The sequence below is a fragment of the Spea bombifrons genome, chromosome 4 (assembly GCF_027358695.1).
Source record: "Spea bombifrons isolate aSpeBom1 chromosome 4, aSpeBom1.2.pri, whole genome shotgun sequence".
NCBI classification, from domain to species: domain Eukaryota; kingdom Metazoa; phylum Chordata; class Amphibia; order Anura; family Pelobatidae; genus Spea; species Spea bombifrons.
In genome coordinates, this window is record NC_071090.1 from 110,409,355 (window position 1) to 110,435,680 (window position 26,326).

Here is a 26,326-nt window from a genome sequence, read left to right on the forward strand (position 1 = left end):
TTGGTCCGAATGGCCCCGCAAGCTTTTATAACAATTTGAGAAGGCTGCACATCTGGTTCCAGGCTTGGGACAGGAAGTTGAAAAGAGCATCACAAGAGTGGTGTTTGCACTGTTGTCAGAGTGCAAGTTATGACACCGTGACAGGAAGCACAATTGGAAGCTCAGTCTGGGAGAAAACAAGAGTCCTTCAGTCCAGTCCCCCAAATTGCAGATTGATATTTTAGTGCACGTTAGGGTCCGTTTTGCCTGGACTCCAAACGTATTTGCTGCATGCGTTCTTTGGTTATTGGACTTTGAAAATGAGACCTGCGCCTCCTTGACGTGCTCACCTTGAAGCGTCTATTGAAAACCAGGAAGTCTTAGAATGCAAACGTCTTGCACATGCTCAGTAGCACTCCCAGTAGAAGTCAACCAGGCAAATCAAGCAGGTGCCAAAGAGGTGATTTTCCAGAGGAACGTCCAATTTTTGGGGCTCTTTTCAAAAGACATTCCAAAAGTAGTGTTTGCTTGGTTGTTTTTTTTTCTAATTGACTGTTTTAGCCCAGAGCGATCAGTCGATCTCGTATGTCGGGCAACAAACTAGAGTCATAATGAGGGCTCTCTGAACCTAGTTTGCAGCCACCAAAACCAGCCAGTGCTGCTACCACATGCCCCAGTGGCCTAATGGATAAGGCACTGGCCTCCTAAGCCAGGGATTGTGGGTTCGAGTCCCATCTGGGGTGCTCTCAATCGAGCAAGTGACCGTTTCGGCCCAGTGTAATGCCATTGGCAAGACATCTGCCGGTAGGCAAGGTTTTTTTTTTCCGCCAGGAATCAATTCCACTCGAAATCCATGTCCCAAAACCACCCCTTTAAGCATGGCTCTACAAGCTTGCATGGGAATCACAAAGCTTTCCACACGCCTATTTTGAAAGAAAAAACAGACAATTGGCTTGTGGACTGAAAAGGCTTCAAGCGAACTTTGGTCAAGCTACCTTTCTTAATGTGCAAGAAGCCTTTTCATCAATTTTCGCTGTCCCACAGAGGAGCGTTAAGGTTGCAAGTAAGAAAACAAGAAAACCGAGTGTAAGCTGACACCAGCACGAAGCTCCAGTGGCGCAATCGGTTAGCGCGCGTTACTTATAAGGCAGTATTTGTTGAGCAATGCCGAGGTTGTGAGTTCAAGCCTCACCTGGAGCACTTCCCTTTAAGCTTTCAAGTTTTATTTGAAAGATTTTTTTTAAGGGATAATGTGCAGGAATATATTTTCTCCAATATTTTCATTAGTAGACGTTAACACGGCTTAATGAAGCACTGACCGCGGTTAAGAACTGCTGGGAGAGTTCATGGTTCCAAACCAACCAACAGCGATTCCCTGGTGGTCTAGTGGCTAGGATTCGGCGCTCTCACCGCCGCGGCCCGGGTTCGATTCCCGGTCAGGGAATGTTTTTAATAAAGTACAGCAAAGATGAGGAGAAATGTTTACATGGAGAGGAGCAGAGAAGTTGGTCCGAATGGTCCCGCGAGCTTTTCTAACAAGTTGAAAAGTCTGCGTATCTGATTTCAAGTTTTAATCCTGAGAGATTAATATTGGAACAAGGAATTTTACAATCTTCAAGGAGTCTCTCTCATTTGGCATGGTGCCAAAAGTTTGGCAAAAAGCATAAATGGTGCTAATCTTTAAAACGAGACCAAAATCCCCGCCACTGGATGAAAGACTTAGTGAGCCTCAACATCTGTGGTGTGGAAGTTATTTGAAAGATTTTTAAGGGATAATGTGCAAGGATATATTGTCTCCCACCTTATCAGTAGTAGACGTGAACACGGCTCAATGAAGGACTGATCGCGGTTAAGAACTGCTGGGAGAGCTCATGGCTTCAGAGCACTCGCCAGCGATTCCCTGGTGGTCTAGTGGCTAGGATTCGGCGCTCTCACCGCCGCGGCCCGGGTTCGATTCCCGGTCAGGGAAGGTTTTTAATAAAGCACAACAAAGATGAGGAGAAATGTTTACATAAAGAGGAGCAGAGAAGTTGGTCCGAATGGCCCCGCAAGCTTTTATAACAATTTGAGAAGGCTGCACATCTGGTTCCAGGCTTGGGACAGGAAGTTGAAAAGAGCATCACAAGAGTGGTGTTTGCACTGTTGTCAGAGTGCAAGTTATGACACCGTGACAGGAAGCACAATTGGAAGCTCAGTCTGGGAGAAAACAAGAGTCCTTCAGTCCAGTCCCCCAAATTGCAGATTGATATTTTAGTGCACGTTAGGGTCCGTTTTGCCTGGACTCCAAACGTATTTGCTGCATGCGTTCTTTGGTTATTGGACTTTGAAAATGAGACCTGCGCCTCCTTGACGTGCTCACCTTGAAGCGTCTATTGAAAACCAGGAAGTCTTAGTATGCAAACGTCTTGCACATGCTCAGTAGCACTCCCAGTAGAAGTCAACCAGGCAAATCAAGCAGGTGCCAAAGAGGTGATTTTCCAGAGGAACGTCCAATTTTTGGGGCTCTTTTCAAAAGACATTCCAAAAGTAGTGTTTGCTTGGTTGTTTTTTTTTCTAATTGACTGTTTTAGCCCAGAGCGATCAGTCGATCTCGTATGTCGGGCAACAAACTAGAGTCATAATGAGGGCTCTCTGAACCTAGTTTGCAGCCACCAAAACCAGCCAGTGCTGCTACCACATGCCCCAGTGGCCTAATGGATAAGGCACTGGCCTCCTAAGCCAGGGATTGTGGGTTCAAGTCCCATCTGGGGTGCTCTCAATCAAGCAAGTGACCGTTTCGGCCCAGTGTAATGCCATTGGCAAGACATCTGCCGGTAGGCAAGGTTTTTTTTTTCCGCCAGGAATCAATTCCACTCGAAATCCATGTCCCAAAACCACCCCTTTAAGCATGGCTCTACAAGCTTGCATGGGAATCACAAAGCTTTCCACACGCCTATTTTGAAAGAAAAAACAGACAATTGGCTTGTGGACTGAAAAGGCTTCAAGCGAACTTTGGTCAAGCTACCTTTCTTAATGTGCAAGAAGCCTTTTCATCAATTTTCGCTGTCCCACAGAGGAGCGTTAAGGTTGCAAGTGAGAAAACAAGAAAACCGAGTGTAAGCTGACACCAGCACGAAGCTCCAGTGGCGCAATCGGTTAGCGCGCGGTACTTATAAGGCAGTATTTGTTGAGCAATGCCGAGGTTGTGAGTTCAAGCCTCACCTGGAGCACTTCCCTTTAAGCTTTCAAGTTTTATTTGAAAGATTTTTTTAAGGGATAATGTGCAGGAATATATTTTCTCCAATATTTTCATTAGTAGACGTTAACACGGCTTAATGAAGCACTGACCGCGGTTAAGAACTGCTGGGAGAGTTCATGGTTCCAAACCAACCAACAGCGATTCCCTGGTGGTCTAGTGGCTAGGATTCGGCGCTCTCACCGCCGCGGCCCGGGTTCGATTCCCGGTCAGGGAATGTTTTTAATAAAGTACAGCAAAGATGAGGAGAAATGTTTACATGGAGAGGAGCAGAGAAGTTGGTCCGAATGGTCCCGCGAGCTTTTCTAACAAGTTGAAAAGTCTGCGTATCTGATTTCAAGTTTTAATCCTGAGAGATTAATATTGGAACAAGGAATTTTACAATCTTCAAGGAGTCTCTCTCATTTGGCATGGTGCCAAAAGTTTGGCAAAAAGCATAAATGGTGCTAATCTTTAAAACGAGACCAAAATCCCCGCCACTGGATGAAAGACTTAGTGAGCCTCAACATCTGTGGTGTGGAAGTTATTTGAAAGATTTTTAAGGGATAATGTGCAAGGATATATTGTCTCCCACCTTATCAGTAGTAGACGTGAACACGGCTCAATGAAGGACTGATCGCGGTTAAGAACTGCTGGGAGAGCTCATGGCTTCAGAGCACTCGCCAGCGATTACCTGGTGGTCTAGTGGCTAGGATTCGGCGCTCTCACCACCGCGGCCCGGGTTCGATTCCCGGTCAGGGAAGGTTTTTAATAAAGCACAACAAAGATGAGGAGAAATGTTTACATAAAGAGGAGCAGAGAAGTTGGTCCGAATGGCCCCGCAAGCTTTTATAACAATTTGAGAAGGCTGCACATCTGGTTCCAGGCTTGGGACAGGAAGTTGAAAAGAGCATCACAAGAGTGGTGTTTGCACTGTTGTCAGAGTGCAAGTTATGACACCGTGACAGGAAGCACAATTGGAAGCTCAGTCTGGGAGAAAACAAGAGTCCTTCAGTCCAGTCCCCCAAATTGCAGATTGATATTTTAGTGCACGTTAGGGTCCGTTTTGCCTGGACTCCAAACGTATTTGCTGCATGCGTTCTTTGGTTATTGGACTTTGAAAATGAGACCTGCGCCTCCTTGACGTGCTCACCTTGAAGCGTCTATTGAAAACCAGGAAGTCTTAGTATGCAAACGTCTTGCACATGCTCAGTAGCACTCCCAGTAGAAGTCAACCAGGCAAATCAAGCAGGTGCCAAAGAGGTGATTTTCCAGAGGAACGTCCAATTTTTGGGGCTCTTTTTTTTCTAATTGACTGTTTTAGCCCAGAGCGATCAGTCGATCTCGTATGTCGGGCAACAAACTAGAGTCATAATGAGGGCTCTCTGAACCTAGTTTGCAGCCACCAAAACCAGCCAGTGCTGCTACCACATGCCCCAGTGGCCTAATGGATAAGGCACTGGCCTCCTAAGCCAGGGATTGTGGGTTCGAGTCCCATCTGGGGTGCTCTCAATCGAGCAAGTGACCGTTTCGGCCCAGTGTAATGCCATTGGCAAGACATCTGCCGGTAGGCAAGGTTTTTTTTTTCCGCCAGGAATCAATTCCACTCGAAATCCATGTCCCAAAACCACCCCTTTAAGCATGGCTCTACAAGCTTGCATGGGAATCACAAAGCTTTCCACACGCCTATTTTGAAAGAAAAAACAGACAATTGGCTTGTGGACTGAAAAGGCTTCAAGCGAACTTTGGTCAAGCTACCTTTCTTAATGTGCAAGAAGCCTTTTCATCAATTTTCGCTGTCCCACAGAGGAGCGTTAAGGTTGCAAGTGAGAAAACAAGAAAACCGAGTGTAAGCTGACACCAGCACGAAGCTCCAGTGGCGCAATCGGTTAGCGCGCAGTACTTATAAGGCAGTATTTGTTGAGCAATGCCGAGGTTGTGAGTTCAAGCCTCACCTGGAGCACTTCCCTTTAAGCTTTCAAGTTTTATTTGAAAGATTTTTTTAAGGGATAATGTGCAGGAATATATTTTCTCCAATATTTTCATTAGTAGACGTTAACACGGCTTAATGAAGCACTGACCGCGGTTAAGAACTGCTGGGAGAGTTCATGGTTCCAAACCAACCAACAGCGATTCCCTGGTGGTCTAGTGGCTAGGATTCGGCGCTCTCACCGCCGCGGCCCGGGTTCGATTCCCGGTCAGGGAATGTTTTTAATAAAGTACAGCAAAGATGAGGAGAAATGTTTACATGGAGAGGAGCAGAGAAGTTGGTCCGAATGGTCCCGCGAGCTTTTCTAACAAGTTGAAAAGTCTGCGTATCTGATTTCAAGTTTTAATCCTGAGAGATTAATATTGGAACAAGGAATTTTACAATCTTCAAGCACTGACCGCGGTTAAGAACTGCTGGGAGAGTTCATGGTTCCAAACCAACCAACAGCAATTCCCTGGTGGTCTAGTGGCTAGGATTCGGCGCTCTCACCGCCGCGGCCCGGGTTCGATTCCCGGTCAGGGAATGTTTTTAATAAAGTACAGCAAAGATGAGGAGAAATGTTTACATGGAGAGGAGCAGAGAAGTTGGTCCGAATGGTCCCGCGAGCTTTTCTAACAAGTTGAAAAGTCTGCGTATCTGATTTCAAGTTTTAATCCTGAGAGATTAATATTGGAACAAGGAATTTTACAATCTTCAAGGAGTCTCTCTCATTTGGCATGGTGCCAAAAGTTTGGCAAACAGCATAAATGGTGCTAATCTTTAAAACGAGACCAAAATCCCCGCCACTGGATGAAAGACTTAGTGAGCCTCAACATCTGTGGTGTGGAAGTTATTTGAAAGATTTTTAAGGGATAATGTGCAAGGATATATTGTCTCCCACCTTATCAGTAGTAGACGTGAACACGGCTCAATGAAGGACTGATCGCGGTTAAGAACTGCTGGGAGAGCTCATGGCTTCAGAGCACTCGCCAGCGATTCCCTGGTGGTCTAGTGGCTAGGATTCGGCGCTCTCACCGCCGCGGCCCGGGTTCGATTCCCGGTCAGGGGAGGTTTTTAATAAAGCACAACAAAGATGAGGAGAAATGTTTACATAAAGAGGAGCAGAGAAGTTGGTCCGAATGGCCCCGCAAGCTTTTATAACAATTTGAGAAGGCTGCACATCTGGTTCCAGGCTTGGGACAGGAAGTTGAAAAGAGCATCACAAGAGTGGTGTTTGCACTGTTGTCAGAGTGCAAGTTATGACACCGTGACAGGAAGCACAATTGGAAGCTCGGTCTGGGAGAAAACAAGAGTCCTTCAGTCCAGTCCCCCAAATTGCAGATTGATATTTTAGTGCACGTTAGGGTCCGTTTTGCCTGGACTCCAAACGTATTTGCTGCATGCGTTCTTTGGTTATTGGACTTTGAAAATGAGACCTGCGCCTCCTTGACGTGCTCACCTTGAAGCGTCTATTGAAAACCAGGAAGTCTTAGTATGCAAACGTCTTGCACATGCTCAGTAGCACTCCCAGTAGAAGTCAACCAGGCAAATCAAGCAGGTGCCAAAGAGGTGATTTTCCAGAGGAACGTCCAATTTTTGGGGCTCTTTTCAAAAGACATTCCAAAAGTAGTGTTTGCTTGGTTGTTTTTTTTTCTAATTGACTGTTTTAGCCCAGAGCGATCAGTCGATCTCGTATGTCGGGCAACAAACTAGAGTCATAATGAGGGCTCTCTGAACCTAGTTTGCAGCCACCAAAACCAGCCAGTGCTGCTACCACATGCCCCAGTGGCCTAATGGATAAGGCACTGGCCTCCTAAACCAGGGATTGTGGGTTCAAGTCCCATCTGGGGTGCTCTCAATCAAGCAAGTGACCGTTTCGGCCCAGTGTAACTCCATTGGCAAGACATCTGCCGGTAGGCAAGGTTTTTTTTTACGCCAGGAATCAATTCCACTCGAAATCCATGTCCCAAAACCACCCCTTTAAGCATGGCTCTACAAGCTTGCATGGGAATCACAAAGCTTTCCACACGCCTATTTTGAAAGAAAAAACAGACAATTGGCTTGTGGACTGAAAAGGCTTCAAGCGAACTTTGGTCAAGCTACCTTTCTTAATGTGCAAGAAGCCTTTTCATCAATTTTCGCTGTCCCACAGAGGAGCGTTAAGGTTGCAAGTGAGAAAACAAGAAAACCGAGTGTAAGCTGACACCAGCACGAAGCTCCAGTGGCGCAATCGGTTAGCGCGCGGTACTTATAAGGCAGTATTTGTTGAGCAATGCCGAGGTTGTGAGTTCAAGCCTCACCTGGAGCACTTCCCTTTAAGCTTTCAAGTTTTATTTGAAAGATTTTTTTAAGGGATAATGTGCAGGAATATATTTTCTCCAATATTTTCATTAGTAGACATTAACACGGCTTAATGAAGCACTGACCGCGGTTAAGAACTGCTGGGAGAGTTCATGGTTCCAAACCAAACAACAGCAATTCCCTGGTGGTCTAGTGGCTAGGATTCGGCGCTCTCACCGCCGCGGCCTGGGTTCGATTCCCGGTCAGGGAATGTTTTTAATAAAGTACAGCAAAGATGAGGAGAAATGTTTACATGGAGAGGAGCAGAGAAGTTGGTCCGAATGGTCCCGCGAGCTTTTCTAACAAGTTGAAAAGTCTGCGTATCTGATTTCAAGTTTTAATCCTGAGAGATTAATATTGGAACAAGGAATTTTACAATCTTCAAGGAGTCTCTCTCATTTGGCATGGTGCCAAAAGTTTGGCAAAAAGCATAAATGGTGCTAATCTTTAAAACGAGACCAAAATCCCCGCCACTGGATGAAAGACTTAGTGAGCCTCAACATCTGTGGTGTGGAAGTTATTTGAAAGATTTTTAAGGGATAATGTGCAAGGATATATTGTCTCCCACCTTATCAGTAGTAGACGTGAACACGGCTCAATGAAGGACTGATCGCGGCTAAGAACTGCTGGGAGAGCTCATGGCTTCAGAGCACTCGCCAGCGATTCCCTGGTGGTCTAGTGGCTAGGATTCGGCGCTCTCACCGCCGCGGCCCGGGTTCGATTCCCGGTCAGGGAAGGTTTTTAATAAAGCACAACAAAGATGAGGAGAAATGTTTACATAAAGAGGAGCAGAGAAGTTGGTCCGAATGGCCCCGCAAGCTTTTATAACAATTTGAGAAGGCTGCACATCTGGTTCCAGGCTTGGGACAGGAAGTTGAAAAGAGCATCACAAGAGTGGTGTTTGCACTGTTGTCAGAGTGCAAGTTATGACACCGTGACAGGAAGCACAATTGGAAGCTCAGTCTGGGAGAAAACAAGAGTCCTTCAGTCCAGTCCCCCAAATTGCAGATTGATATTTTAGTGCACGTTAGGGTCCGTTTTGCCTGGACTCCAAACGTATTTGCTGCATGCGTTCTTTGGTTATTGGACTTTGAAAATGAGACCTGCGCCTCCTTGACGTGCTCACCTTGAAGCGTCTATTGAAAACCAGGAAGTCTTAGTATGCAAACGTCTTGCACATGCTCAGTAGCACTCCCAGTAGAAGTCAACCAGGCAAATCAAGCAGGTGCCAAAGAGGTGATTTTCCAGAGGAACGTCCAATTTTTGGGGCTCTTTTCAAAAGACATTCCAAAAGTAGTGTTTGCTTGGTTGTTTTTTTTTCTAATTGACTGTTTTAGCCCAGAGCGATCAGTCGATCTCGTATGTCGGGCAACAAACTAGAGTCATAATGAGGGCTCTCTGAACCTAGTTTGCAGCCACCAAAACCAGCCAGTGCTGCTACCACATGCCCCAGTGGCCTAATGGATAAGGCACTGGCCTCCTAAGCCAGGGATTGTGGGTTCGAGTCCCATCTGGGGTGCTCTCAATTGAGCAAGTGACCGTTTCAGCCCAGTGTAATGCCATTGGCAAGACATCTGCCGGTAGGCAAGGTTTTTTTTTTCCGCCAGGAATCAATTCCACTCGAAACCCATGTCCCAAAACCACCCCTTTAAGCATGGCTCTACAAGCTTGCATGGGAATCACAAAGCTTTCCACACGCCTATTTTGAAAGAAAAAACAGACAATTGGCTTGTGGACTGAAAAGGCTTCAAGCGAACTTTGGTCAAGCTACCTTTCTTAATGTGCAAGAAGCCTTTTCATCATTTTTCGCTGTCCCACAGAGGAGCGTTAAGGTTGCAAGTGAGAAAACAAGAAAACCGAGTGTAAGGTGACACCAGCACGAAGCTCCAGTGGCGCAATCGGTTAGCGCGCGGTACTTATAAGGCAGTATTTGTTGAGCAATGCCGTGGTTGTGAGTTCAAGCCTCACCTGGAGCACTTCCCTTTAAGCTTTCAAGTTTTATTTGAAAGATTTTTTTAAGGGATAATGTGCAGGAATATATTTTCTCCAATATTTTCATTAGTAGACGTTAACACGGCTTAATGAAGCACTGACCGCGGTTAAGAACTGCTGGGAGAGTTCATGGTTCCAAACCAACCAACAGCGATTCCCTGGTGGTCTAGTGGCTAGGATTCGGCGCTCTCACCGCCGCGGCCCGGGTTCGATTCCCGGTCAGGGAATGTTTTTAATAAAGTACAGCAAAGATGAGGAGAAATGTTTACATGGAGAGGAGCAGAGAAGTTGGTCCGAATGGTCCCGCGAGCTTTTCTAACAAGTTGAAAAGTCTGCGCATCTGATTTCAAGTTTTAATCCTGAGAGATTAATATTGGAACAAGGAATTTTACAATCTTCAAGGAGTCTCTCTCATTTGGCATGGTGCCAAAAGTTTGGCAAAAAGCATAAATGGTGCTAATCTTTAAAACGAGACCAAAATCCCCGCCACTGGATGAAAGACTTAGTGAGCCTCAACATCTGTGGTGTGGAAGTTATTTGAAAGATTTTTAAGGGATAATGTGCAAGGATATATTGTCTCCCACCTTATCAGTAGTAGACGTGAACACGGCTCAATGAAGGACTGATCGCGGTTAAGAACTGCTGGGAGAGCTCATGGCTTCAGAGCACTCGCCAGCGATTCCCTGGTGGTCTAGTGGCTAGGATTCGGCGCTCTCACCGCCGCGGCCCGGGTTCGATTCCCGGTCAGGGAAGGTTTTTAATAAAGCACAACAAAGATGAGGAGAAATGTTTACATAAAGAGGAGCAGAGAAGTTGGTCCGAATGGCCCCGCAAGCTTTTATAACAATTTGAGAAGGCTGCACATCTGGTTCCAGGCTTGGGACAGGAAGTTGAAAAGAGCATCACAAGAGTGGTGTTTGCACTGTTGTCAGAGTGCAAGTTATGACACCGTGACAGGAAGCACAATTGGAAGCTCAGTCTGGGAGAAAACAAGAGTCCTTCAGTCCAGTCCCCCAAATTGCAGATTGATATTTTAGTGCACGTTAGGGTCCGTTTTGCCTGGACTCCAAACGTATTTGCTGCATGCGTTCTTTGGTTATTGGACTTTGAAAATGAGACCTGCGCCTCCTTGACGTGCTCACCTTGAAGCGTCTATTGAAAACCAGGAAGTCTTAGTATGCAAACGTCTTGCACATGCTCAGTAGCACTCCCAGTAGAAGTCAACCAGGCAAATCAAGCAGGTGCCAAAGAGGTGATTTTCCAGAGGAACGTCCAATTTTTGGGGCTCTTTTCAAAAGACATTCCAAAAGTAGTGTTTGCTTGGTTGTTTTTTTTTCTAATTGACTGTTTTAGCCCAGAGCGATCAGTCGATCTCGTATGTCGGGCAACAAACTAGAGTCATAATGAGGGCTCTCTGAACCTAGTTTGCAGCCACCAAAACCAGCCAGTGTTGCTACCACATGCCCCAGTGGCCTAATGGATAAGGCACTGGCCTCCTAAGCCAGGGATTGTGGGTTCGTGTCCCATCTGGGGTGCTCTCAATTGAGCAAGTGACCGTTTCGGCCCAGTGTAATTCCATTGGCAAGACATCTGGCGGTAGGCAAGGTTTTTTTTTTTCCGCCAGGAATCAATTCCACTCGAAATCCATGTCCCAAAACCACCCCTTTAAGCATGGCTCTACAAGCTTGCATGGGAATCACAAAGCTTTCCACACGCCTATTTTGAAAGAAAAAACAGACAATTGGCTTGTGGACTGAAAAGGCTTCAAGCGAACTTTGGTCAAGCTACCTTTCTTAATGTGCAAGAAGCCTTTTCATCAATTTTCGCTGTCCCACAGAGGAGCGTTAAGGTTGCAAGTGAGAAAACAAGAAAACCGAGTGTAAGCTGACACCAGCACGAAGCTCCAGTGGCGCAATCGGTTAGCGCGCGGTACTTATAAGGCAGTATTTGTTGAGCAATGCCGAGGTTGTGAGTTCAAGCCTCACCTGGAGCACTTCCCTTTAAGCTTTCAAGTTTTATTTGAAAGATTTTTTTAAGGGATAATGTGCAGGAATATATTTTCTCCAATATTTTCATTAGTAGACGTTAACACGGCTTAATGAAGCACTGACCGCGGTTAAGAACTGCTGGGAGAGTTCATGGTTCCAAACCAACCAACAGCGATTCCCTGGTGGTCTAGTGGCTAGGATTCGGCGCTCTCACCGCCGCGGCCCGGGTTCGATTCCCGGTCAGGGAATGTTTTTAATAAAGTACAGCAAAGATGAGGAGAAATGTTTACATGGAGAGGAGCAGAGAAGTTGGTCCGAATGGTCCCGCGAGCTTTTCTAACAAGTTGAAAAGTCTGCGTATCTGATTTCAAGTTTTAATCCTGAGAGATTAATATTGGAACAAGGAATTTTACAATCTTCAAGGAGTCTCTCTCATTTGGCATGGTGCCAAAAGTTTGGCAAAAAGCATAAATGGTGCTAATCTTTAAAACGAGACCAAAATCCCCGCCACTGGATGAAAGACTTAGTGAGCCTCAACATCTGTGGTGTGGAAGTTATTTGAAAGATTTTTAAGGGATAATGTGCAAGGATATATTGTCTCCCACCTTATCAGTAGTAGACGTGAACACGGCTCAATGAAGGACTGATCGCGGTTAAGAACTGCTGGGAGAGCTCATGGCTTCAGAGCACTCGCCAGCGATTCCCTGGTGGTCTAGTGGCTAGGATTCGGAGCTCTCACCGCCGCGGCCCGGGTTCGATTCCCGGTCAGGGAAGGTTTTTAATAAAGCACAACAAAGATGAGGAGAAATGTTTACATAAAGAGGAGCAGAGAAGTTGGTCCGAATGGCCCCGCAAGCTTTTATAACAATTTGAGAAGGCTGCACATCTGGTTCCAGGCTTGGGACAGGAAGTTGAAAAGAGCATCACAAGAGTGGTGTTTGCACTGTTGTCAGAGTGCAAGTTATGACACCGTGACAGGAAGCACAATTGGAAGCTCAGTCTGGGAGAAAACAAGAGTCCTTCAGTCCAGTCCCCCAAATTGCAGATTGATATTTTAGTGCACGTTAGGGTCCGTTTTGCCTGGACTCCAAATGTATTTGCTGCATGCGTTCTTTGGTTATTGGACTTTGAAAATGAGACCTGCGCCTCCTTGACGTGCTCACCTTGAAGCGTCTATTGAAAACCAGGAAGTCTTAGTATGCAAACGTCTTGCACATGCTCAGTAGCACTCCCAGTAGAAGTCAACCAGGCAAATCAAGCAGGTGCCAAAGAGGTGATTTTCCAGAGGAACGTCCAATTTTTGGGGCTCTTTTCAAAAGACATTCCAAAAGTAGTGTTTGCTTGGTTGTTTTTTTTTCTAATTGACTGTTTTAGCCCAGAGCGATCAGTCGATCTCGTATGTCGGGCAACAAACTAGAGTCATAATGAGGGCTCTCTGAACCTAGTTTGCAGCCACCAAAACCAGCCAGTGCTGCTACCACATGCCCCAGTGGCCTAATGGATAAGGCACTGGCCTCCTAAGCCAGGGATTGTGGGTTCGAGTCCCATCTGGGGTGCTCTCAATTGAGCAAGTGACCGTTTCGGCCCAGTGTAATGCCATTGGCAAGACATCTGCCGGTAGGCAAGGTTTTTTTTTTCCGCCAGGAATCAATTCCACTCGAAACCCATGTCCCAAAACCACCCCTTTAAGCATGGCTCTACAAGCTTGCATGGGAATCACAAAGCTTTCCACACGCCTATTTTGAAAGAAAAAACAGACAATTGGCTTGTGGACTGAAAAGGCTTCAAGCGAACTTTGGTCAAGCTACCTTTCTTAATGTGCAAGAAGCCTTTTCATCATTTTTCGCTGTCCCACAGAGGAGCGTTAAGGTTGCAAGTGAGAAAACAAGAAAACCGAGTGTAAGGTGACACCAGCACGAAGCTCCAGTGGCGCAATCGGTTAGCGCGCGGTACTTATAAGGCAGTATTTGTTGAGCAATGCCGTGGTTGTGAGTTCAAGCCTCACCTGGAGCACTTCCCTTTAAGCTTTCAAGTTTTATTTGAAAGATTTTTTTAAGGGATAATGTGCAGGAATATATTTTCTCCAATATTTTCATTAGTAGACGTTAACACGGCTTAATGAAGCACTGACCGCGGTTAAGAACTGCTGGGAGAGTTCATGGTTCCAAACCAACCAACAGCGATTCCCTGGTGGTCTAGTGGCTAGGATTCGGCGCTCTCACCGCCGCGGCCCGGGTTCGATTCCCGGTCAGGGAATGTTTTTAATAAAGTACAGCAAAGATGAGGAGAAATGTTTACATGGAGAGGAGCAGAGAAGTTGGTCCGAATGGTCCCGCGAGCTTTTCTAACAAGTTGAAAAGTCTGCGCATCTGATTTCAAGTTTTAATCCTGAGAGATTAATATTGGAACAAGGAATTTTACAATCTTCAAGGAGTCTCTCTCATTTGGCATGGTGCCAAAAGTTTGGCAAAAAGCATAAATGGTGCTAATCTTTAAAACGAGACCAAAATCCCCGCCACTGGATGAAAGACTTAGTGAGCCTCAACATCTGTGGTGTGGAAGTTATTTGAAAGATTTTTAAGGGATAATGTGCAAGGATATATTGTCTCCCACCTTATCAGTAGTAGACGTGAACACGGCTCAATGAAGGACTGATCGCGGTTAAGAACTGCTGGGAGAGCTCATGGCTTCAGAGCACTCGCCAGCGATTCCCTGGTGGTCTAGTGGCTAGGATTCGGCGCTCTCACCGCCGCGGCCCGGGTTCGATTCCCGGTCAGGGAAGGTTTTTAATAAAGCACAACAAAGATGAGGAGAAATGTTTACATAAAGAGGAGCAGAGAAGTTGGTCCGAATGGCCCCGCAAGCTTTTATAACAATTTGAGAAGGCTGCACATCTGGTTCCAGGCTTGGGACAGGAAGTTGAAAAGAGCATCACAAGAGTGGTGTTTGCACTGTTGTCAGAGTGCAAGTTATGACACCGTGACAGGAAGCACAATTGGAAGCTCAGTCTGGGAGAAAACAAGAGTCCTTCAGTCCAGTCCCCCAAATTGCAGATTGATATTTTAGTGCACGTTAGGGTCCGTTTTGCCTGGACTCCAAACGTATTTGCTGCATGCGTTCTTTGGTTATTGGACTTTGAAAATGAGACCTGCGCCTCCTTGACGTGCTCACCTTGAAGCGTCTATTGAAAACCAGGAAGTCTTAGTATGCAAACGTCTTGCACATGCTCAGTAGCACTCCCAGTAGAAGTCAACCAGGCAAATCAAGCAGGTGCCAAAGAGGTGATTTTCCAGAGGAACGTCCAATTTTTGGGGCTCTTTTCAAAAGACATTCCAAAAGTAGTGTTTGCTTGGTTGTTTTTTTTTCTAATTGACTGTTTTAGCCCAGAGCGATCAGTCGATCTCGTATGTCGGGCAACAAACTAGAGTCATAATGAGGGCTCTCTGAACCTAGTTTGCAGCCACCAAAACCAGCCAGTGTTGCTACCACATGCCCCAGTGGCCTAATGGATAAGGCACTGGCCTCCTAAGCCAGGGATTGTGGGTTCGTGTCCCATCTGGGGTGCTCTCAATTGAGCAAGTGACCGTTTCGGCCCAGTGTAATTCCATTGGCAAGACATCTGGCGGTAGGCAAGGTTTTTTTTTTTCCGCCAGGAATCAATTCCACTCGAAATCCATGTCCCAAAACCACCCCTTTAAGCATGGCTCTACAAGCTTGCATGGGAATCACAAAGCTTTCCACACGCCTATTTTGAAAGAAAAAACAGACAATTGGCTTGTGGACTGAAAAGGCTTCAAGCGAACTTTGGTCAAGCTACCTTTCTTAATGTGCAAGAAGCCTTTTCATCAATTTTCGCTGTCCCACAGAGGAGCGTTAAGGTTGCAAGTGAGAAAACAAGAAAACCGAGTGTAAGCTGACACCAGCACGAAGCTCCAGTGGCGCAATCGGTTAGCGCGCGGTACTTATAAGGCAGTATTTGTTGAGCAATGCCGAGGTTGTGAGTTCAAGCCTCACCTGGAGCACTTCCCTTTAAGCTTTCAAGTTTTATTTGAAAGATTTTTTTAAGGGATAATGTGCAGGAATATATTTTCTCCAATATTTTCATTAGTAGACGTTAACACGGCTTAATGAAGCACTGACCGCGGTTAAGAACTGCTGGGAGAGTTCATGGTTCCAAACCAACCAACAGCGATTCCCTGGTGGTCTAGTGGCTAGGATTCGGCGCTCTCACCGCCGCGGCCCGGGTTCGATTCCCGGTCAGGGAATGTTTTTAATAAAGTACAGCAAAGATGAGGAGAAATGTTTACATGGAGAGGAGCAGAGAAGTTGGTCCGAATGGTCCCGCGAGCTTTTCTAACAAGTTGAAAAGTCTGCGTATCTGATTTCAAGTTTTAATCCTGAGAGATTAATATTGGAACAAGGAATTTTACAATCTTCAAGGAGTCTCTCTCATTTGGCATGGTGCCAAAAGTTTGGCAAAAAGCATAAATGGTGCTAATCTTTAAAACGAGACCAAAATCCCCGCCACTGGATGAAAGACTTAGTGAGCCTCAACATCTGTGGTGTGGAAGTTATTTGAAAGATTTTTAAGGGATAATGTGCAAGGATATATTGTCTCCCACCTTATCAGTAGTAGACGTGAACACGGCTCAATGAAGGACTGATCGCGGTTAAGAACTGCTGGGAGAGCTCATGGCTTCAGAGCACTCGCCAGCGATTCCCTGGTGGTCTAGTGGCTAGGATTCGGAGCTCTCACCGCCGCGGCCCGGGTTCGATTCCCGGTCAGGGAAGGTTTTTAATAAAGCACAACAAAGATGAGGAGAAATGTTTACATAAAGAGGAGCAGAGAAGTTGGTCCGAATGGCCCCGCAAGCTTTTATAACAATTTGAGAAGGCTGCACATCTGGTTCCAGGCTTGGGACAGGAAGTTGAAAAGAGCATCACAAGAGTGGTGTTTGCACTGTTGTCAGAGTGCAAGTTATGACACCGTGACAGGAAGCACAATTGGAAGCTCAGTCTGGGAGAAAACAAGAGTCCTTCAGTCCAGTCCCCCAAATTGCAGATTGATATTTTAGTGCACGTTAGGGTCCGTTTTGCCTGGACTCCAAATGTATTTGCTGCATGCGTTCTTTGGTTATTGGACTTTGAAAATGAGACCTGCGCCTCCTTGACGTGCTCACCTTGAAGCGTCTATTGAAAACCAGGAAGTCTTAGTATGCAAACGTCTTGCACATGCTCAGTAGCACTCCCAGTAGAAGTCAACCAGGCAAATCAAGCAGGTGCCAAAGAGGTGATTTTCCAGAGGAACGTCCAATTTTTGGGGCTCTTTTCAAAAGACATTCCAAAAGTAGTGTTTGCTTGGTTGTTTTTTTTTCTAATTGACTGTTTTAGCCCAGAGCGATCAGTCGATCTCGTATGTCGGGCAACAAACTAGAGTCATAATGAGGGCTCTCTGAACCTAGTTTGCAGCCACCAAAACCAGCCAGTGCTGCTACCACATGCCCCAGTGGCCTAATGGATAAGGCACTGGCCTCCTAAGCCAGGGATTGTGGGTTCGAGTCCCATCTGGGGTGCTCTCAATTGAGCAAGTGACCGTTTCGGCCCAGTGTAATGCCATTGGCAAGACATCTGCCGGTAGGCAAGGTTTTTTTTTTCCGCCAGGAATCAATTCCACTCGAAACCCATGTCCCAAAACCACCCCTTTAAGCATGGCTCTACAAGCTTGCATGGGAATCACAAAGCTTTCCACACGCCTATTTTGAAAGAAAAAACAGACAATTGGCTTGTGGACTGAAAAGGCTTCAAGCGAACTTTGGTCAAGCTACCTTTCTTAATGTGCAAGAAGCCTTTTCATCATTTTTCGCTGTCCCACAGAGGAGCGTTAAGGTTGCAAGTGAGAAAACAAGAAAACCGAGTGTAAGCTGACACCAGCACGAAGCTCCAGTGGCGCAATCGGTTAGCGCGCGGTACTTATAAGGCAGTATTTGTTGAGCAATGCTGAGGCTGTGAGTTCAAGCCTCACCTGGAGCACTTCCCTTTAAGCTTTCAAGTTTTATTTGAAAGATTTTTTTAAGGGATAATGTGCAGGAATATATTTTCTCCAATATTTTCATTAGTAGACGTTAACACGGCTTAATGAAGCACTGACCGCGGTTAAGAACTGCTGGGAGAGTTCATGGTTCCAAACCAACCAACAGCGATTCCCTGGTGGTCTAGTGGCTAGGATTCGGCGCTCTCACCGCCGCGGCCCGGGTTCGATTCCCGGTCAGGGAATGTTTTTAATAAAGTACAGCAAAGATGAGGAGAAATGTTTACATGGAGAGGAGCAGAGAAGTTGGTCCGAATGGTCCCGCGAGCTTTTCTAACAAGTTGAAAAGTCTGCGCATCTGATTTCAAGTTTTAATCCTGAGAGATTAATATTGGAACAAGGAATTTTACAATCTTCAAGGAGTCTCTCTCATTTGGCATGGTGCCAAAAGTTTGGCAAAAAGCATAAATGGTGCTAATCTTTAAAACGAGACCAAAATCCCCGCCACTGGATGAAAGACTTAGTGAGCCTCAACATCTGTGGTGTGGAAGTTATTTGAAAGATTTTTAAGGGATAATGTGCAAGGATATATTGTCTCCCACCTTATCAGTAGTAGACGTGAACACGGCTCAATGAAGGACTGATCGCGGTTAAGAACTGCTGGGAGAGCTCATGGCTTCAGAGCACTCGCCAGCGATTCCCTGGTGGTCTAGTGGCTAGGATTCGGAGCTCTCACCGCCGCGGCCCGGGTTCGATTCCCGGTCAGGGAAGGTTTTTAATAAAGCACAACAAAGATGAGGAGAAATGTTTACATAAAGAGGAGCAGAGAAGTTGGTCCGAATGGCCCCGCAAGCTTTTATAACAATTTGAGAAGGCTGCACATCTGGTTCCAGGCTTGGGACAGGAAGTTGAAAAGAGCATCACAAGAGTGGTGTTTGCACTGTTGTCAGAGTGCAAGTTATGACACCGTGACAGGAAGCACAATTGGAAGCTCAGTCTGGGAGAAAACAAGAGTCCTTCAGTCCAGTCCCCCAAATTGCAGATTGATATTTTAGTGCACGTTAGGGTCCGTTTTGCCTGGACTCCAAATGTATTTGCTGCATGCGTTCTTTGGTTATTGGACTTTGAAAATGAGACCTGCGCCTCCTTGACGTGCTCACCTTGAAGCGTCTATTGAAAACCAGGAAGTCTTAGTATGCAAACGTCTTGCACATGCTCAGTAGCACTCCCAGTAGAAGTCAACCAGGCAAATCAAGCAGGTGCCAAAGAGGTGATTTTCCAGAGGAACGTCCAATTTTTGGGGCTCTTTTCAAAAGACATTCCAAAAGTAGTGTTTGCTTGGTTGTTTTTTTTTCTAATTGACTGTTTTAGCCCAGAGCGATCAGTCGATCTCGTATGTCGGGCAACAAACTAGAGTCATAATGAGGGCTCTCTGAACCTAGTTTGCAGCCACCAAAACCAGCCAGTGCTGCTACCACATGCCCCAGTGGCCTAATGGATAAGGCACTGGCCTCCTAAGCCAGGGATTGTGGGTTCGAGTCCCATCTGGGGTGCTCTCAATTGAGCAAGTGACCGTTTCGGCCCAGTGTAATTCCATTGGCAAGACATCTGGCGGTAGGCAAGGTTTTTTTTTTTCCGCCAGGAATCAATTCCACTCGAAATCCATGTCCCAAAACCACCCCTTTAAGCATGGCTCTACAAGCTTGCATGGGAATCACAAAGCTTTCCACACGCCTATTTTGAAAGAAAAAACAGACAATTGGCTTGTGGACTGAAAAGGCTTCAAGCGAACTTTGGTCAAGCTACCTTTCTTAATGTGCAAGAAGCCTTTTCATCAATTTTCACTGTCCCACAGAGGAGCGTTAAGGTTGCAAGTGAGAAAACAAGAAAACCGAGTGTAAGCTGACACCAGCACGACGCTCCAGTGGCGCAATCGGTTAGCGCGCGGTACTTATAAGGCAGTATTTGTTGAGCAATGCCGAGGTTGTGAGTTCAAGCCTCACCTGGAGCACTTCCCTTTAAGCTTTCAAGTTTTATTTTAAAGATTTTTTTAAGGGATAATGTGCAGGAATATATTTTCTCCAATATTTTCATTAGTAGACGTTAACACGGCTTAATGAAGCACTGACCGCGGTTAAAAACTGCTGGGAGCACTTCCCTTTAAGCTTTCAAGTTTTATTTGAAAGATTTTTTTAAGGGATAATGTGCAGGAATATATTTTCTCCAATATTTTCATTAGTAGACGTTAACACGGCTTAATGAAGCACTGACCGCGGTTAAGAACTGCTGGGAGAGTTCATGGTTCCAAACCAACCAACAGCGATTCCCTGGTGGTCTAGTGGCTAGGATTCGGCGCTCTCACCGCCGCGGCCCGGGTTCGATTCCCGGTCAGGGAATGGTTTTAATAAAGTACAGCAAAGATGAGGAGAAATGTTTACATGGAGAGGAGCAGAGAAGTTGGTCCGAATGGTCCCGCGAGCTTTTCTAACAAGTTGAAAAGTCTGCGTATCTGATTTCAAGTTTTAATCCTGAGAGATTAATATTGGAACAAGGAATTTTACAATCTTCAAGGAGTCTCTCTCATTTGGCATGGTGCCAAAAGTTTGGCAAAAAGCATAAATGGTGCTAATCTTTAAAACGAGACCAAAATCCCCGCCACTGGATGAAAGACTTAGTGAGCCTCAACATCTGTGGTGTGGAAGTTATTTGAAAGATTTTTAAGGGATAATGTGCAAGGATATATTGTCTCCCACCTTATCAGTAGTAGACGTGAACACGGCTCAATGAAGGACTGATCGCGGTTAAGAACTGCTGGGAGAGCTCATGGCTTCAGAGCACTCGCCAGCGATTCCCTGGTGGTCTAGTGGCTAGGATTCGGCGCTCTCACCGCCGCGGCCCGGGTTCGATTCCCGGTCAGGGAAGGTTTTTAATAAAGCACAACAAAGATGAGGAGAAATGTTTACATAAAGAGGAGCAGAGAAGTTGGTCCGAATGGCCCCGCAAGCTTTTATAACAATTTGAGAAGGCTGCACATCTGGTTCCAGGCTTGGGACAGGAAGTTGAAAAGAGCATCACAAGAGTGGTGTTTGCACTGTTGTCAGAGTGCAAGTTATGACACCGTGACAGGAAGCACAATTGGAAGCTCAGTCTGGGAGAAAACAAGAGTCCTTCAGTCCAGTCCCCCAAATTGCAGATTGATATTTTAGTGCACGTTAGGGTCCGTTTTGCCTGGACTCCAAACGTATTTGCTGCATGCGTTCTTTGGTTATTGGACTTTGAAAATGAGACCTGCGCCTCCTTGACGTGCTCACCTTGAAGCGTCTATTGAAAACCAGGAAGTCTTAGTATGCAAACGTCTTGCACATGCTCAGTAGCACTCCCAGTAGAAGTCAACCAGGCAAATCAAGCAGGTGCCAAAGAGGTGATTTTCCAGAGGAACGTCCAATTTTTGGGGCTCTTTTCAAAAGACATTCCAAAAGTAGTGTTTGCTTGGTTGTTTTTTTTTCTAATTGACTGTTTTAGCCCAGAGCGATCAGTCGATCTCGTATGTCGGGCAACAAACTAGAGTCATAATGAGGGCTCTCTGAACCTAGTTTGCAGCCACCAAAACCAGCCAGTGCTGCTACCACATGCCCCAGTGGCCTAATGGATAAGGCACTGGCCTCCTAAGCCAGGGATTGTGGGTTCGAGTCCCATCTGGGGTGCTCTCAATTGAGCAAGTGACTGTTTCGGCCCAGTGTAATGCCATTGGCAAGACATCTGCCGGTAGGCAAGGTTTTGTTTTTCCGCCAGGAATCAATTCCACTCGAAATCCATGTCCCAAAACCACCCCTTTAAGCATGGCTCTACAAGCTTGCATGGGAATCACAAAGCTTTCCACACGCCTATTTTGAAAGAAAAAACAGACAATTGGCTTGTGGACTGAAAAGGCTTCAAGCGAACTTTGGTCAAGCTACCTTTCTTAATGTGCAAGAAGCCTTTTCATCATTTTTCGCTGTCCCACAGAGGAGCGTTAAGGTTGCAAGTGAGAAAACAAGAAAACCGAGTGTAAGCTGACACCAGCACGAAGCTCCAGTGGCGCAATCGGGTAGCGCGCGGTACTTATAAGGCAGTATTTGTTGAGCAATGCCGAGGTTGTGAGTTCAAGCCTCACCTGGAGCACTTCCCTTTAAGCTTTCAAGTTTTATTTGAAAGATTTTTTTAAGGGATAATGTGCAGGAATATATTTTCTCCAATATTTTCATTAGTAGACGTTAACACGGCTTAATGAAGCACTGACCGCGGTTAAGAACTGCTGGGAGAGTTCATGGTTCCAAACCAACCAACAGCGATTCCCTGGTGGTCTAGTGGCTAGGATTCGGCGCTCTCACCGCCGCGGCCCGGGTTCGATTCCCGGTCAGGGAATGTTTTTAATAAAGTACAGCAAAGATGAGGAGAAATGTTTACATGGAGAGGAGCAGAGAAGTTGGTCCGAATGGTCCCGCGAGCTTTTCTAACAAGTTGAAAAGTCTGCGTATCTGATTTCAAGTTTTAATCCTGAGAGATTAATATTGGAACAAGGAATTTTACAATCTTCAAGGAGTCTCTCTCATTTGGCATGGTGCCAAAAGTTTGGCAAAAAGCATAAATGGTGCTAATCTTTAAAACGAGACCAAAATCCCCGCCACTGGATGAAAGACTTAGTGAGCCTCAACATCTGTGGTGTGGAAGTTATTTGAAAGATTTTTAAGGGATAATGTGCAAGGATATATTGTCTCCCACCTTATCAGTAGTAGACGTGAACACGGCTCAATGAAGGACTGATCGCGGTTAAGAACTGCTGGGAGAGCTCATGGCTTCAGAGCACTCGCCAGCGATTCCCTGGTGGTCTAGTGGCTAGGATTCGGAGCTCTCACCGCCGCGGCCCGGGTTCGATTCCCGGTCAGGGAAGGTTTTTAATAAAGCACAACAAAGATGAGGAGAAATGTTTACATAAAGAGGAGCAGAGAAGTTGGTCCGAATGGCCCCGCAAGCTTTTATAACAATTTGAGAAGGCTGCACATCTGGTTCCAGGCTTGGGACAGGAAGTTGAAAAGAGCATCACAAGAGTGGTGTTTGCACTGTTGTCAGAGTGCAAGTTATGACACCGTGACAGGAAGCACAATTGGAAGCTCAGTCTGGGAGAAAACAAGAGTCCTTCAGTCCAGTCCCCCAAATTGCAGATTGATATTTTAGTGCACGTTAGGGTCCGTTTTGCCTGGACTCCAAATGTATTTGCTGCATGCGTTCTTTGGTTATTGGACTTTGAAAATGAGACCTGCGCCTCCTTGACGTGCTCACCTTGAAGCGTCTATTGAAAACCAGGAAGTCTTAGTATGCAAACGTCTTGCACATGCTCAGTAGCACTCCCAGTAGAAGTCAACCAGGCAAATCAAGCAGGTGCCAAAGAGGTGATTTTCCAGAGGAACGTCCAATTTTTGGGGCTCTTTTCAAAAGACATTCCAAAAGTAGTGTTTGCTTGGTTGTTTTTTTTTCTAATTGACTGTTTTAGCCCAGAGCGATCAGTCGATCTCGTATGTCGGGCAACAAACTAGAGTCATAATGAGGGCTCTCTGAACCTAGTTTGCAGCCACCAAAACCAGCCAGTGCTGCTACCACATGCCCCAGTGGCCTAATGGATAAGGCACTGGCCTCCTAAGCCAGGGATTGTGGGTTCGAGTCCCATCTGGGGTGCTCTCAATTGAGCAAGTGACCGTTTCGGCCCAGTGTAATTCCATTGGCAAGACATCTGGCGGTAGGCAAGGTTTTTTTTTTTCCGCCAGGAATCAATTCCACTCGAAATCCATGTCCCAAAACCACCCCTTTAAGCATGGCTCTACAAGCTTGCATGGGAATCACAAAGCTTTCCACACGCCTATTTTGAAAGAAAAAACAGACAATTGGCTTGTGGACTGAAAAGGCTTCAAGCGAACTTTGGTCAAGCTACCTTTCTTAATGTGCAAGAAGCCTTTTCATCAATTTTCACTGTCCCACAGAGGAGCGTTAAGGTTGCAAGTGAGAAAACAAGAAAACCGAGTGTAAGCTGACACCAGCACGACGCTCCAGTGGCGCAATCGGTTAGCGCGCGGTACTTATAAGGCAGTATTTGTTGAGCAATGCCGAGGTTGTGAGTTCAAGCCTCACCTGGAGCACTTCCCTTTAAGCTTTCAAGTTTTATTTTAAAGATTTTTTTAAGGGATAATGTGCAGGAATATATTTTCTCCAATATTTTCATTAGTAGACGTTAACACGGCTTAATGAAGCACTGACCGCGGTTAAGAACTGCTGGGAGAGTTCATGGTTCCAAACCAACCAACAGCGATTCCCTGGTGGTCTAGTGGCTAGGATTCGGCGCTCTCACCGCCGCGGCCCGGGTTCGATTCCCGGTCAGGGAATGGTTTTAATAAAGTACAGCAAAGATGAGGAGAAATGTTTACATGGAGAGGAGCAGAGAAGTTGGTCCGAATGGTCCCGCGAGCTTTTCTAACAAGTTGAAAAGTCTGCGTATCTGATTTCAAGTTTTAATCCTGAGAGATTAATATTGGAACAAGGAATTTTACAATCTTCAAGGAGTCTCTCTCATTTGGCATGGTGCCAAAAGTTTGGCAAAAAGCATAAATGGTGCTAATCTTTAAAACGAGACCAAAATCCCCGCCACTGGATGAAAGACTTAGTGAGCCTCAACATCTGTGGTGTGGAAGTTATTTGAAAGATTTTTAAGGGATAATGTGCAAGGATATATTGTCTCCCACCTTATCAGTAGTAGACGTGAACACGGCTCAATGAAGGACTGATCGCGGTTAAGAACTGCTGGGAGAGCTCATGGCTTCAGAGCACTCGCCAGCGATTCCCTGGTGGTCTAGTGGCTAGGATTCGGCGCTCTCACCGCCGCGGCCCGGGTTCGATTCCCGGTCAGGGAAGGTTTTTAATAAAGCACAACAAAGATGAGGAGAAATGTTTACATAAAGAGGAGCAGAGAAGTTGGTCCGAATGGCCCCGCAAGCTTTTATAACAATTTGAGAAGGCTGCACATCTGGTTCCAGGCTTGGGACAGGAAGTTGAAAAGAGCATCACAAGAGTGGTGTTTGCACTGTTGTCAGAGTGCAAGTTATGACACCGTGACAGGAAGCACAATTGGAAGCTCAGTCTGGGAGAAAACAAGAGTCCTTCAGTCCAGTCCCCCAAATTGCAGATTGATATTTTAGTGCACGTTAGGGTCCGTTTTGCCTGGACTCCAAACGTATTTGCTGCATGCGTTCTTTGGTTATTGGACTTTGAAAATGAGACCTGCGCCTCCTTGACGTGCTCACCTTGAAGCGTCTATTGAAAACCAGGAAGTCTTAGTATGCAAACGTCTTGCACATGCTCAGTAGCACTCCCAGTAGAAGTCAACCAGGCAAATCAAGCAGGTGCCAAAGAGGTGATTTTCCAGAGGAACGTCCAATTTTTGGGGCTCTTTTCAAAAGACATTCCAAAAGTAGTGTTTGCTTGGTTGTTTTTTTTTCTAATTGACTGTTTTAGCCCAGAGCGATCAGTCGATCTCGTATGTCGGGCAACAAACTAGAGTCATAATGAGGGCTCTCTGAACCTAGTTTGCAGCCACCAAAACCAGCCAGTGCTGCTACCACATGCCCCAGTGGCCTAATGGATAAGGCACTGGCCTCCTAAGCCAGGGATTGTGGGTTCGAGTCCCATCTGGGGTGCTCTCAATTGAGCAAGTGACCGTTTCGGCCCAGTGTAATGCCATTGGCAAGACATCTGCCGGTAGGCAAGGTTTTTTTTTTCCGCCAGGAATCAATTCCACTCGAAACCCATGTCCCAAAACCACCCCTTTAAGCATGGCTCTACAAGCTTGCATGGGAATCACAAAGCTTTCCACACGCCTATTTTGAAAGAAAAAACAGACAATTGGCTTGTGGACTGAAAAGGCTTCAAGCGAACTTTGGTCAAGCTACCTTTCTTAATGTGCAAGAAGCCTTTTCATCAATTTTCGCTGTCCCACAGAGGAGCGTTAAGGTTGCAAGTGAGAAAACAAGAAAACCGAGTGTAAGCTGACACCAGCACGAAGCTCCAGTGGCGCAATCGGTTAGCGCGCGGTACTTATAAGGCAGTATTTGTTGAGCAATGCCGAGGTTGTGAGTTCAAGCCTCACCTGGAGCACTTCCCTTTAAGCTTTCAAGTTTTATTTGAAAGATTTTTTTAAGGGATAATGTGCAGGAATATATTTTCTCCAATATTTTCATTAGTAGACGTTAACACGGCTTAATGAAGCACTGACCGCGGTTAAGAACTGCTGGGAGAGTTCATGGTTCCAAACCAACCAACAGCGATTCCCTGGTGGTCTAGTGGCTAGGATTCGGCGCTCTCACCGCCGCGGCCCGGGTTCGATTCCCGGTCAGGGAATGTTTTTAATAAAGTACAGCAAAGATGAGGAGAAATGTTTACATGGAGAGGAGCAGAGAAGTTGGTCCGAATGGTCCCGCGAGCTTTTCTAACAAGTTGAAAAGTCTGCGTATCTGATTTCAAGTTTTAATCCTGAGAGATTAATATTGGAACAAGGAATTTTACAATCTTCAAGGAGTCTCTCTCATTTGGCATGGTGCCAAAAGTTTGGCAAAAAGCATAAATGGTGCTAATCTTTAAAACGAGACCAAAATCCCCGCCACTGGATGAAAGACTTAGTGAGCCTCAACATCTGTGGTGTGGAAGTTATTTGAAAGATTTTTAAGGGATAATGTGCAAGGATATATTGTCTCCCACCTTATCAGTAGTAGACGTGAACACGGCTCAATGAAGGA

The 26,326-nt window shown here is 45.9% G+C and overlaps 45 non-coding genes across 45 annotated transcripts; all 45 read left to right on the forward strand.

The window, feature by feature from the left end:
- The first annotated feature begins 649 nt into the window (after positions 1-649).
- On the forward strand, positions 650-722 carry TRNAR-CCU (transfer RNA arginine (anticodon CCU)). Its single transcript has one exon. It is a non-coding gene; the product is annotated as a tRNA-Arg (tRNA).
- A 364-nt stretch (positions 723-1,086) lies between these two features.
- TRNAI-UAU (transfer RNA isoleucine (anticodon UAU)) lies at positions 1,087-1,179 on the forward strand. Its single transcript is given in 2 exon segments — positions 1,087-1,124; positions 1,144-1,179. It is a non-coding gene; the product is annotated as a tRNA-Ile (tRNA).
- A 172-nt stretch (positions 1,180-1,351) lies between these two features.
- TRNAE-CUC (transfer RNA glutamic acid (anticodon CUC)) lies at positions 1,352-1,423 on the forward strand. Its single transcript has one exon. It is a non-coding gene; the product is annotated as a tRNA-Glu (tRNA).
- A 453-nt stretch (positions 1,424-1,876) lies between these two features.
- TRNAE-CUC (transfer RNA glutamic acid (anticodon CUC)) lies at positions 1,877-1,948 on the forward strand. Its single transcript has one exon. It is a non-coding gene; the product is annotated as a tRNA-Glu (tRNA).
- Positions 1,949-2,658: 710 nt separating this feature from the next.
- On the forward strand, positions 2,659-2,731 carry TRNAR-CCU (transfer RNA arginine (anticodon CCU)). Its single transcript has one exon. It is a non-coding gene; the product is annotated as a tRNA-Arg (tRNA).
- Positions 2,732-3,095: 364 nt separating this feature from the next.
- Positions 3,096-3,188, forward strand: TRNAI-UAU (transfer RNA isoleucine (anticodon UAU)). Its single transcript is given in 2 exon segments — positions 3,096-3,133; positions 3,153-3,188. It is a non-coding gene; the product is annotated as a tRNA-Ile (tRNA).
- Positions 3,189-3,359: 171 nt separating this feature from the next.
- TRNAE-CUC (transfer RNA glutamic acid (anticodon CUC)) lies at positions 3,360-3,431 on the forward strand. The gene has a single exon. It is a non-coding gene; the product is annotated as a tRNA-Glu (tRNA).
- Positions 3,432-4,626: 1,195 nt separating this feature from the next.
- Positions 4,627-4,699, forward strand: TRNAR-CCU (transfer RNA arginine (anticodon CCU)). Its single transcript has one exon. It is a non-coding gene; the product is annotated as a tRNA-Arg (tRNA).
- A 364-nt stretch (positions 4,700-5,063) lies between these two features.
- Positions 5,064-5,156, forward strand: TRNAI-UAU (transfer RNA isoleucine (anticodon UAU)). The gene is given in 2 exon segments: positions 5,064-5,101; positions 5,121-5,156. It is a non-coding gene; the product is annotated as a tRNA-Ile (tRNA).
- A 171-nt stretch (positions 5,157-5,327) lies between these two features.
- TRNAE-CUC (transfer RNA glutamic acid (anticodon CUC)) lies at positions 5,328-5,399 on the forward strand. The gene has a single exon. It is a non-coding gene; the product is annotated as a tRNA-Glu (tRNA).
- Positions 5,400-5,634: 235 nt separating this feature from the next.
- Positions 5,635-5,706, forward strand: TRNAE-CUC (transfer RNA glutamic acid (anticodon CUC)). Its single transcript has one exon. It is a non-coding gene; the product is annotated as a tRNA-Glu (tRNA).
- A 1,235-nt stretch (positions 5,707-6,941) lies between these two features.
- TRNAR-CCU (transfer RNA arginine (anticodon CCU)) lies at positions 6,942-7,014 on the forward strand. Its single transcript has one exon. It is a non-coding gene; the product is annotated as a tRNA-Arg (tRNA).
- A 363-nt stretch (positions 7,015-7,377) lies between these two features.
- TRNAI-UAU (transfer RNA isoleucine (anticodon UAU)) lies at positions 7,378-7,470 on the forward strand. The gene is given in 2 exon segments: positions 7,378-7,415; positions 7,435-7,470. It is a non-coding gene; the product is annotated as a tRNA-Ile (tRNA).
- Positions 7,471-8,166: 696 nt separating this feature from the next.
- TRNAE-CUC (transfer RNA glutamic acid (anticodon CUC)) lies at positions 8,167-8,238 on the forward strand. Its single transcript has one exon. It is a non-coding gene; the product is annotated as a tRNA-Glu (tRNA).
- A 710-nt stretch (positions 8,239-8,948) lies between these two features.
- On the forward strand, positions 8,949-9,021 carry TRNAR-CCU (transfer RNA arginine (anticodon CCU)). Its single transcript has one exon. It is a non-coding gene; the product is annotated as a tRNA-Arg (tRNA).
- A 364-nt stretch (positions 9,022-9,385) lies between these two features.
- Positions 9,386-9,478, forward strand: TRNAI-UAU (transfer RNA isoleucine (anticodon UAU)). Its single transcript is given in 2 exon segments — positions 9,386-9,423; positions 9,443-9,478. It is a non-coding gene; the product is annotated as a tRNA-Ile (tRNA).
- Positions 9,479-9,649: 171 nt separating this feature from the next.
- Positions 9,650-9,721, forward strand: TRNAE-CUC (transfer RNA glutamic acid (anticodon CUC)). Its single transcript has one exon. It is a non-coding gene; the product is annotated as a tRNA-Glu (tRNA).
- A 453-nt stretch (positions 9,722-10,174) lies between these two features.
- Positions 10,175-10,246, forward strand: TRNAE-CUC (transfer RNA glutamic acid (anticodon CUC)). Its single transcript has one exon. It is a non-coding gene; the product is annotated as a tRNA-Glu (tRNA).
- A 710-nt stretch (positions 10,247-10,956) lies between these two features.
- TRNAR-CCU (transfer RNA arginine (anticodon CCU)) lies at positions 10,957-11,029 on the forward strand. The gene has a single exon. It is a non-coding gene; the product is annotated as a tRNA-Arg (tRNA).
- A 365-nt stretch (positions 11,030-11,394) lies between these two features.
- TRNAI-UAU (transfer RNA isoleucine (anticodon UAU)) lies at positions 11,395-11,487 on the forward strand. The gene is given in 2 exon segments: positions 11,395-11,432; positions 11,452-11,487. It is a non-coding gene; the product is annotated as a tRNA-Ile (tRNA).
- Positions 11,488-11,658: 171 nt separating this feature from the next.
- TRNAE-CUC (transfer RNA glutamic acid (anticodon CUC)) lies at positions 11,659-11,730 on the forward strand. Its single transcript has one exon. It is a non-coding gene; the product is annotated as a tRNA-Glu (tRNA).
- Positions 11,731-12,965: 1,235 nt separating this feature from the next.
- On the forward strand, positions 12,966-13,038 carry TRNAR-CCU (transfer RNA arginine (anticodon CCU)). The gene has a single exon. It is a non-coding gene; the product is annotated as a tRNA-Arg (tRNA).
- Positions 13,039-13,402: 364 nt separating this feature from the next.
- Positions 13,403-13,495, forward strand: TRNAI-UAU (transfer RNA isoleucine (anticodon UAU)). Its single transcript is given in 2 exon segments — positions 13,403-13,440; positions 13,460-13,495. It is a non-coding gene; the product is annotated as a tRNA-Ile (tRNA).
- A 171-nt stretch (positions 13,496-13,666) lies between these two features.
- On the forward strand, positions 13,667-13,738 carry TRNAE-CUC (transfer RNA glutamic acid (anticodon CUC)). The gene has a single exon. It is a non-coding gene; the product is annotated as a tRNA-Glu (tRNA).
- A 453-nt stretch (positions 13,739-14,191) lies between these two features.
- Positions 14,192-14,263, forward strand: TRNAE-CUC (transfer RNA glutamic acid (anticodon CUC)). Its single transcript has one exon. It is a non-coding gene; the product is annotated as a tRNA-Glu (tRNA).
- A 710-nt stretch (positions 14,264-14,973) lies between these two features.
- TRNAR-CCU (transfer RNA arginine (anticodon CCU)) lies at positions 14,974-15,046 on the forward strand. Its single transcript has one exon. It is a non-coding gene; the product is annotated as a tRNA-Arg (tRNA).
- A 365-nt stretch (positions 15,047-15,411) lies between these two features.
- TRNAI-UAU (transfer RNA isoleucine (anticodon UAU)) lies at positions 15,412-15,504 on the forward strand. Its single transcript is given in 2 exon segments — positions 15,412-15,449; positions 15,469-15,504. It is a non-coding gene; the product is annotated as a tRNA-Ile (tRNA).
- A 171-nt stretch (positions 15,505-15,675) lies between these two features.
- On the forward strand, positions 15,676-15,747 carry TRNAE-CUC (transfer RNA glutamic acid (anticodon CUC)). The gene has a single exon. It is a non-coding gene; the product is annotated as a tRNA-Glu (tRNA).
- Positions 15,748-16,982: 1,235 nt separating this feature from the next.
- On the forward strand, positions 16,983-17,055 carry TRNAR-CCU (transfer RNA arginine (anticodon CCU)). The gene has a single exon. It is a non-coding gene; the product is annotated as a tRNA-Arg (tRNA).
- Positions 17,056-17,419: 364 nt separating this feature from the next.
- TRNAI-UAU (transfer RNA isoleucine (anticodon UAU)) lies at positions 17,420-17,512 on the forward strand. Its single transcript is given in 2 exon segments — positions 17,420-17,457; positions 17,477-17,512. It is a non-coding gene; the product is annotated as a tRNA-Ile (tRNA).
- Positions 17,513-17,683: 171 nt separating this feature from the next.
- On the forward strand, positions 17,684-17,755 carry TRNAE-CUC (transfer RNA glutamic acid (anticodon CUC)). The gene has a single exon. It is a non-coding gene; the product is annotated as a tRNA-Glu (tRNA).
- Positions 17,756-18,990: 1,235 nt separating this feature from the next.
- TRNAR-CCU (transfer RNA arginine (anticodon CCU)) lies at positions 18,991-19,063 on the forward strand. Its single transcript has one exon. It is a non-coding gene; the product is annotated as a tRNA-Arg (tRNA).
- Positions 19,064-19,428: 365 nt separating this feature from the next.
- On the forward strand, positions 19,429-19,521 carry TRNAI-UAU (transfer RNA isoleucine (anticodon UAU)). Its single transcript is given in 2 exon segments — positions 19,429-19,466; positions 19,486-19,521. It is a non-coding gene; the product is annotated as a tRNA-Ile (tRNA).
- Positions 19,522-19,834: 313 nt separating this feature from the next.
- Positions 19,835-19,906, forward strand: TRNAE-CUC (transfer RNA glutamic acid (anticodon CUC)). Its single transcript has one exon. It is a non-coding gene; the product is annotated as a tRNA-Glu (tRNA).
- A 453-nt stretch (positions 19,907-20,359) lies between these two features.
- TRNAE-CUC (transfer RNA glutamic acid (anticodon CUC)) lies at positions 20,360-20,431 on the forward strand. Its single transcript has one exon. It is a non-coding gene; the product is annotated as a tRNA-Glu (tRNA).
- A 710-nt stretch (positions 20,432-21,141) lies between these two features.
- On the forward strand, positions 21,142-21,214 carry TRNAR-CCU (transfer RNA arginine (anticodon CCU)). Its single transcript has one exon. It is a non-coding gene; the product is annotated as a tRNA-Arg (tRNA).
- Positions 21,215-21,578: 364 nt separating this feature from the next.
- TRNAI-UAU (transfer RNA isoleucine (anticodon UAU)) lies at positions 21,579-21,671 on the forward strand. Its single transcript is given in 2 exon segments — positions 21,579-21,616; positions 21,636-21,671. It is a non-coding gene; the product is annotated as a tRNA-Ile (tRNA).
- A 171-nt stretch (positions 21,672-21,842) lies between these two features.
- Positions 21,843-21,914, forward strand: TRNAE-CUC (transfer RNA glutamic acid (anticodon CUC)). The gene has a single exon. It is a non-coding gene; the product is annotated as a tRNA-Glu (tRNA).
- Positions 21,915-23,149: 1,235 nt separating this feature from the next.
- On the forward strand, positions 23,150-23,222 carry TRNAR-CCU (transfer RNA arginine (anticodon CCU)). Its single transcript has one exon. It is a non-coding gene; the product is annotated as a tRNA-Arg (tRNA).
- A 365-nt stretch (positions 23,223-23,587) lies between these two features.
- TRNAI-UAU (transfer RNA isoleucine (anticodon UAU)) lies at positions 23,588-23,680 on the forward strand. The gene is given in 2 exon segments: positions 23,588-23,625; positions 23,645-23,680. It is a non-coding gene; the product is annotated as a tRNA-Ile (tRNA).
- Positions 23,681-23,851: 171 nt separating this feature from the next.
- Positions 23,852-23,923, forward strand: TRNAE-CUC (transfer RNA glutamic acid (anticodon CUC)). The gene has a single exon. It is a non-coding gene; the product is annotated as a tRNA-Glu (tRNA).
- A 453-nt stretch (positions 23,924-24,376) lies between these two features.
- On the forward strand, positions 24,377-24,448 carry TRNAE-CUC (transfer RNA glutamic acid (anticodon CUC)). The gene has a single exon. It is a non-coding gene; the product is annotated as a tRNA-Glu (tRNA).
- Positions 24,449-25,158: 710 nt separating this feature from the next.
- TRNAR-CCU (transfer RNA arginine (anticodon CCU)) lies at positions 25,159-25,231 on the forward strand. The gene has a single exon. It is a non-coding gene; the product is annotated as a tRNA-Arg (tRNA).
- Positions 25,232-25,595: 364 nt separating this feature from the next.
- TRNAI-UAU (transfer RNA isoleucine (anticodon UAU)) lies at positions 25,596-25,688 on the forward strand. The gene is given in 2 exon segments: positions 25,596-25,633; positions 25,653-25,688. It is a non-coding gene; the product is annotated as a tRNA-Ile (tRNA).
- A 171-nt stretch (positions 25,689-25,859) lies between these two features.
- TRNAE-CUC (transfer RNA glutamic acid (anticodon CUC)) lies at positions 25,860-25,931 on the forward strand. Its single transcript has one exon. It is a non-coding gene; the product is annotated as a tRNA-Glu (tRNA).
- The last annotated feature ends 395 nt before the right edge of the window (positions 25,932-26,326 follow it).